Source organism: Palaemon carinicauda, chromosome 14 (assembly GCF_036898095.1).
Source record: "Palaemon carinicauda isolate YSFRI2023 chromosome 14, ASM3689809v2, whole genome shotgun sequence".
In the NCBI taxonomy this organism is placed as follows: domain Eukaryota; kingdom Metazoa; phylum Arthropoda; class Malacostraca; order Decapoda; family Palaemonidae; genus Palaemon; species Palaemon carinicauda.
In genome coordinates, this window is record NC_090738.1 from 12,086,564 (window position 1) to 12,094,063 (window position 7,500).

General features: G+C 27.7%; 1 protein-coding gene across 4 annotated transcripts in view; it reads left to right on the forward strand.

Annotated features, from left to right (window-relative positions):
* Positions 1 to 7,500, forward strand: part of LOC137653421 (uncharacterized) — a 23,804-nt gene that overhangs the window by 4,021 nt on the left and 12,283 nt on the right. The window lies entirely within an intron of this gene.

The window sequence follows — 7,500 nt, forward strand, 5'->3', positions numbered from 1 at the left end:
ATTTTATTTTCTCTAGCAGCTTTTTTCTTAACAGAACACTATCTATTTTTCTATAGCATCAATTTTCATAACCAAACTCATATTTATTTTTGTATAGCAACTGTTTTGTTAACAGAACACTCATTTTGTATAGCAGTGGTTTTCATGATAGAATACTTATATATTTTTGTATAGTAACTGTGTTCTTAATAGAACACTTATTTATTTTTCTATAGCAGCTGTTTCCTTAAGAGAACACTAATTTATTTTCTATAGCAGCTGATTTCATAATAGAACATTATTTAATTTTTATAGCAGCTGTTTTCATAATAGAACACTTATTTATTTTTCTATGGCAGCTGATTTCATAATAGAACACTTATTTATTTTTTTTATAGCAGCTGTTTTCATAATAGAACACTTATTTTTTATAGCAGCTGTTTTCATAATAAATTTAGAACACTTATTTATATTTTTTAGCGGCTGATTTCACAATAGAACACTTATTTATTTTTTATAGCAGCTGTTTTCATAATAGAACACTTATTTATTCTTTATAGCAGCTGATTTCACAATAGAACACTTATTTATTTTTTATAGCAGCTGTTTTCATAATAGAACACTTTTTTATTTTTTATAGCAGTTGTTTTCATAATAGAACACTTATTTATTTTTTATAGCAGCTGTTTTCATAATAGAACACTTATTTATTTTTTATAGCAGCTGTTTTCATAATAGAACACTTATTTATTTTTTATAGCAGCTGTTTTCATAATCGAACACTTATTTATTTTTTATAGCAGCTGTTTTCATAATAGAACACTTATTTATTTTTTATAGCGGCTGATTTCACAATAGAACACTTATTTATTTTTCATAGCAGCTGATTTCATAATAGAACACTTATTATTTTTCTTTATAGCAGCTGTTTTCATAATAGAACACTTTTTTTATAGCAGCTGATTTCATAATAGAACACTTATTTATTTTTATAGCAGCTGATTTCATAATAGAACACTTATTTATTTTTTATAGCAGCTGTTTTCATAATAGAACACTTATTTATTTTTTATAGCAGCTGATTTCACAATAGAACACTTATTTATTTTTTATAGCAGCTGTTTTCATAATAGAACACTTATTTATTTTTTATAGCAGCTGATTTCATAATAGAACACTTATTTATTTTTTATAGCAGCTGTTTTCATAATAGAACACTTATTTATTCTTTATAGCAGCTGATTTCACAATAGAACACTTATTTATTTTTTATAGCAGCTGTTTTTATAATAGAACACTTATTTATTTTTTATAGCAGTTGTTTTCATAATAGAACACTTATTTATTTTTTATAGCAGCTGTTTTCATAATAGAACACTTATTTATTTTTTATAGCAGCTGTTTTCATAATAGAACACTTATTTATTTTTTATAGCAGCTGATTTCATAATAGAACACTTATTTATTTTTTATAGCAGCTGTTTTCATAATAGAACACTTATTTTTTTATAGCAGCCGTTTTCATAATAGAACACTTATTTATTTTTATGGCAGCTGATTTCATAATAGAACACTTATTTATTTTTATAGCAGCGGTTTTCATTATAGAACACTTATTTATTTTTTATAGCAGCTGATTTCATAATAGAACACTTATTTATTTTTTATAGCAGCTGTTTTCATAATAGAACACTTATTTATTTTTTATAGCAGCTGATTTCACAATAGAACACTTATTTATTTTTTATAGCAGCTGTTTTTATAATAGAACACTTATTTATTTTTTATAGCAGTTGTTTTCATAATAGAACACTTATTTATTTTTTATAGCAGCTGTTTTCATAATAGAACACTTATTTATTTTTTATAGCAGTTGTTTTCATAATAGAACACTTATTTATTTTTTATAGCAGCTGTTTTCATAATAGAACACTTATTTATTTTTTATAGCAGCTGTTTTCATAATAGAACACTTATTTATTTTTTATAGCAGCTGTTTTCATAATAGAACACTTATTTATTTTTTATAGCAGCTGATTTCACAATAGAACACTTATTTATTTTTTATAGCAGCTGTTTTCATAATAGAACACTTATTTATTCTTTATAGCAGCTGATTTCACAATAGAACACTTATTTATTTTTTATAGCAGCTGTTTTTATAATAGAACACTTATTTATTTTTTATAGCAGTTGTTTTCATAATAGAACACTTATTTATTTTTTATAGCAGCTGTTTTCATAATAGAACACTTATTTATTTTTTATAGCAGCTGTTTTCATAATAGAACACTTATTTATTTTTTATAGCAGCTGATTTCATAATAGAACACTTATTTATTTTTTATAGCAGCTGTTTTCATAATAGAACACTTATTTATTTTTTATAGCAGCTGTTTTCATAATAGAACACATATTTATTCTTTATAGCAGCTGATTTCATAATAGAACACCTATTTATTTTTTATAGCAGCTGATTTCATAATAGAACACTTATTTATTTTTTATAGCAGCTGTTTTCATAATAGAACACTTATTTATTTTTTATAGCAGCTGTTTTCATAATAGAACACTTATTTATTCTTTATAGCAGCTGATTTCATAATAGAACACTTATTTATTTTTTATAGCAGCTGTTTTCATAATAGAACACTTATTTATTTTTTATAGCAGCTGTTTTCATAATAGAACACTTATTTATTCTTTATAGCAGCTGTTTTCATAATAGAACACTTATTTATTTTTTATAGCAGCTGATTTCATAATAGAACACTTTTTTATTTTTTATAGCAGTTGTTTTCATAATAGAACACTTATTTATTCTTTATAGCAGCTGATTTCATAATAGAACACTTATTTATTTTTTATAGCAGCTGTTTTCATAATAGAACACTTATTTATTTTTTATAGCAGCTGTTTTCATAATAGAACACTTATTTATTCTTTATAGCAGCTGATTTAATAATAGAACACTTATTTATTTTTTATAGCAGCTGATATCATAATAGAACACTTATTTATTTTTATGGCAGCTGATTTCATAATAGAACACTTATTTATTTTTATAGCAGCTGTTTTCATAATAGAACACTTATTTATTTTTTATAGCAGCTGTTTTCATAATAGAACACTTATTTTTTTATAGCAGCCGTTTTCATAATAGAACACTTATTTATTTTTTATAGCAGCTGTTTTCATAATAGAACACTTATTTTTTATAGCAGCTGATTTCATAATAGAACACTTATTTATTTTTTATAGCAGCTGTTTTCATAATAGAACACTTATTCATTTTTTATAGCAGCTGTTTTCATAATAGAACACTTATTTATTCTTTATAGCAGCTGATTTCATAATAGAACACTTATTTATTCTTTATGGCAGCTATTTTCATAATAGAACACTTATTTATTTTTTATAGCAGCTGTTTTCATAATAGAACACATAATTATTCTTTATAGCAGCTGATTTCATAATAGAACACCTATTTATTTTTTATAGCAGCTGTTTTCATAATAGAACACTTATTTATTTTTCTATAACAGCTGTTTTCATAATAGAACACTTATTTATTTTTTATAGCAGCTGTTTTCATAATAGAACACTTATTTATTCTTTATAGCAGCTGATTTCATAATAGAACACTTATTTATTTTTTATAGCAGCTGATTTCATAATAGAACACTTATTTATTCTTTATAGCAGCTGTGTTCACAATAGAACACTTATTTATTCTTTATAGCAGCTGTTTTCATAACAGAACACTTATTTATTTTTTATAGCAGCTGATTTCATAATAGAACACTTTTTTATTTTTTTATAGCAGCTGTTTTCATAATAGAACACTTATTTATTCTTTATAGCAGCTGTTTTCATAATAGAACACTTATTTATTTCTTTTAACAGCTGTTTTCATAATAGAACACTTATTTATTCTTTATAGGAGGGGATTTCATAATAGAACACTTATTTATTTTTTATAGCAGCTGTTTTCATAATAGAACACTTATTTATTCTTTATTGCAGCTGATTTCATAATAGAACACTTATTTATTTTTTATAGCAGCTGTTTTCATAATAGAACACTTATTTTTTTATAGCAGCTGTTTCCATAATAGAACACTTATTTATTTTTTATAGTATCTGATTTCATAATAGAACACTTATTTATTTTTTATAGCAGCTGATATCATAATAGAACACTTATTTATTTTTTATAGCAGCTGATTTCATAATAGAACACTTATTTTTTTTATAGCAGCTGTTTTCATAATAGAACATTTATTTATTTTTTATAGCAGCTGATTTCATAATAGAACATTTATTTATTTTTTATAGCAGCTGATATCATAATAGAACACTTTTTTATTCTTTATAGCAGCTGATTTCATAATAGAACAATTATTTATTTTTTATAGCAGCTGTTTTCATAATAGAACACTTATTTTTTTATAGCAGCTGTTTTCATAATAGAACACTTATTTATTCTTTATAGCAGCTGATTTCATAATAGAACACTTATCTATTTTTTATAGCAGCTGTTTTCATAATAGAACACTTATTTTTTTATAGCAGCTGTTTTCACAATAGAACACTTATTTATTTTTATAGCAGCTGATTTTATAATAGAACACTTATTTATTTTTTATAGCAGCTGATTTCATAATAGAACACTTATTTATTTTTTTATAGCAGCTGTTTTCATAATAGAACACTTATTTTTTTTATAGCAGCTGTTTTCACAATAGAACACCTATTTATTCTTTTTATAGCAGCTGTTTTTATAATAGAACACTTATTTATTCTTTATAGCAGCTGATTTCATAAAAGAACACTTATTTATTTCTTATAGCAGCTGATTTCATAATATAACACTTGTTTATTTTTTATAGCAGCTGTTTTCATAATAGAACACTTATTTTTTTTATAGCAGCTGTGTTCACAATAGAACACTTATTTATTTTTTTATAGCAGCTGTTTTCATAATAGAACACTTATTTATTTTTTATAACAGCTGATTTCATAATAGAACACTTATTTATTTTTCATAGCAGCTGATTTCTTAATAGAACATTCATTTATTTTTTTATAGCAGCTGTTTTCATAATAGAACACTTGTTTATTTTTATAGCAGCTGTTTTCATAATAGAACACTTATTTATTTTTTATAGCAGCTGTTTTCATAATAGAACACTTATTTATTTTTTATAGCAGCTGATTTCATAATGGAACATCTATTTATTTTTAATAGCAGCGGTTTTCATAATAGAACACTTATTTTTTAATAGCAGCTGTTTTCATAATCGAACACTTATTTATTTTTTTTATAACAGCTGATTTCATCATAAAACACTTATTTATTTTCATAGCAAATGATTTTATTCATTTTTTGCAGCACCTGTTTTCCTAACAACATTAGCTCATTTTTTTTGCAACAGCAGTTTTCCTAACATAACATTTATTCATCTTTTGGCAACAGCTTTTTTCCTAAAAAAACATTTATGGATTTTTTGGCAACAGCTGTTTTCCTAACAGATAGATTATTTATTTCTACAACATCTGGTTTCATAACATAACATTTATTAATTTTTTGCAACAGCTGTTTTCCTAACAGAACATCCATTTATTTTTTTGCAACAACCGTTTTCCTAACAGAACATTTATTTGTTTTTTTTATTGCAACTGCTATTTTCTTAGAACAATTAATCTTTGCAACAGCAGTTTTCCTAGCATACAATTCACTTTTCTATAATACCTGTTTTCCTAATAGAAGATTTTTTTTCCGTAGCAGCTGTTTTTCTAACAGAACAGTGTACATGTAAATATTATTTATGTTGTTATTTTTGTCAAAATCTTGTGGTTTCTTTAGTGTTATTTTTATATTTGTCCTTGTTATCATTAGTATTGGAAAAAAAGTGAAGAGAGTAAGGAAGGCTGGCTCAAGAATTGAAGAGACAGTGAAAGATGGAAATGGAAGGTTGCTAAAAGGAGAGGAGGCAAGGAAAAGATGGGCGGAATATTTTGAAAGTTTACTGAATGTTGAGGATAATAGGGAGGCAGATATAATTGCTATTGCAGGTGTTGAGGTGCCAATGATGGGAGATGAGAATGAGAGAGAGATCACAATAGATGAAGTAAGGAGAGCACTAGATGAAACGAGAGTTGGAAAAGCGTCTGGTATGGATGGTGTCACTGAGAGCTGAGATGTTGAAGGAAGGGGGTGTGACTGTACTTGAATGGTAGGTGAGATTGTTTAATATGTGTTTTGTGTTGTCAATGGTACCAGTAGATTGGGTTTGTGCATGTATTGTACCACTATATAAGGGTAAGGGAGATGTGCATGAGTGTTGTAATTCAAAAAGTATTAGTTTGTTAAGCGTAGTTGGAAAAGTGTATGGTAGAGTAATGATTAATAGGATCAAGGATAAAACAGAGAATGCAATCTTAGAAATACAGGGTGGTTTTAGAAGAGGTAGGGGTTGTATGAATCAGATTTTTACAGTAAGGCAGATATGCGAGAAATATTTAGGAAAAGGTAAGGAGGTATATGTTGCGTTTATGGATCTGAAGAAAGCGTATGATAGAGTTGATAGGGAAGCAATGTGGAATGTGATGAGGTTATATGGAGTTGGTGGAAGGTTGTTGCAAGCAGTGAAAAGTTTTTACAAAGGTAGTAAAGCATGTGTTAGGATAGGAAATGAAGTGAGTGATTGGTTTCCGGTGAGAGTGGAGCTGAGACAGGGATGTGTGATGTCGCCGTGGTTGTTTAACTTGTATGTTGATGAAGTGGTGAGAGAGGTGAATGCTCGAGTTCTTGGACGAGGATTAAAACTGGTAGACGAGAATGACCATGAATGGGAGGTAAATCAGTTGTTGTTTGCGGATGATACTGTACTGGTTGCAGACACAGAAGAGAAGCTTGGCCGATTAGTGACAGAATATGGAAGAGTGTGTGAGAGAAGGAAGTTGAGAGTTAATGTGGGTAAGAGTAAGGTTATGAGATGTACGAGAAGGGAAGGTTGTACAAGGTTGAATGTCATGTTGAATGGAGAGTTACTTGAGGAGGTGAATCAGTTTAAGTACTTGGGGTCTGTTGTTGCAGCAAATGGTGGAGTGGGAGCAGATGTACGTCAGAGAGTGAATGAAGGTTGCAAAGTGTTGGGGTCAGTTAAGGGAGTAGTAAAAAATAGAGGGTTGGGCATGAATGTAAAGAGAGTTCTATATGAGAAAGTGATTGTACCAACTGTGATGTATGGATCGGAGTTGTGGGGTATGAAAGTGATGGAGAGACAGAAATTGAATGTGTTTGAGATGAAGTGTCTAAGGAGTATGGCTGGTGTATCTCGAGTAGATAGGGTTAGGAACGAAGTGGTGAGAGTGAGAATGGGTGTAAGAAATGAGTTAGCAGCTAGAGTGGATATGAATGTGTTGAGGTGGTTTGGCCATGTTGAGAGAATGGAAAATGGCTGTCTGCTAAAGAAGGTGATGAATGCAAGAGTTGATGGGAGAAGTACAAGAGGA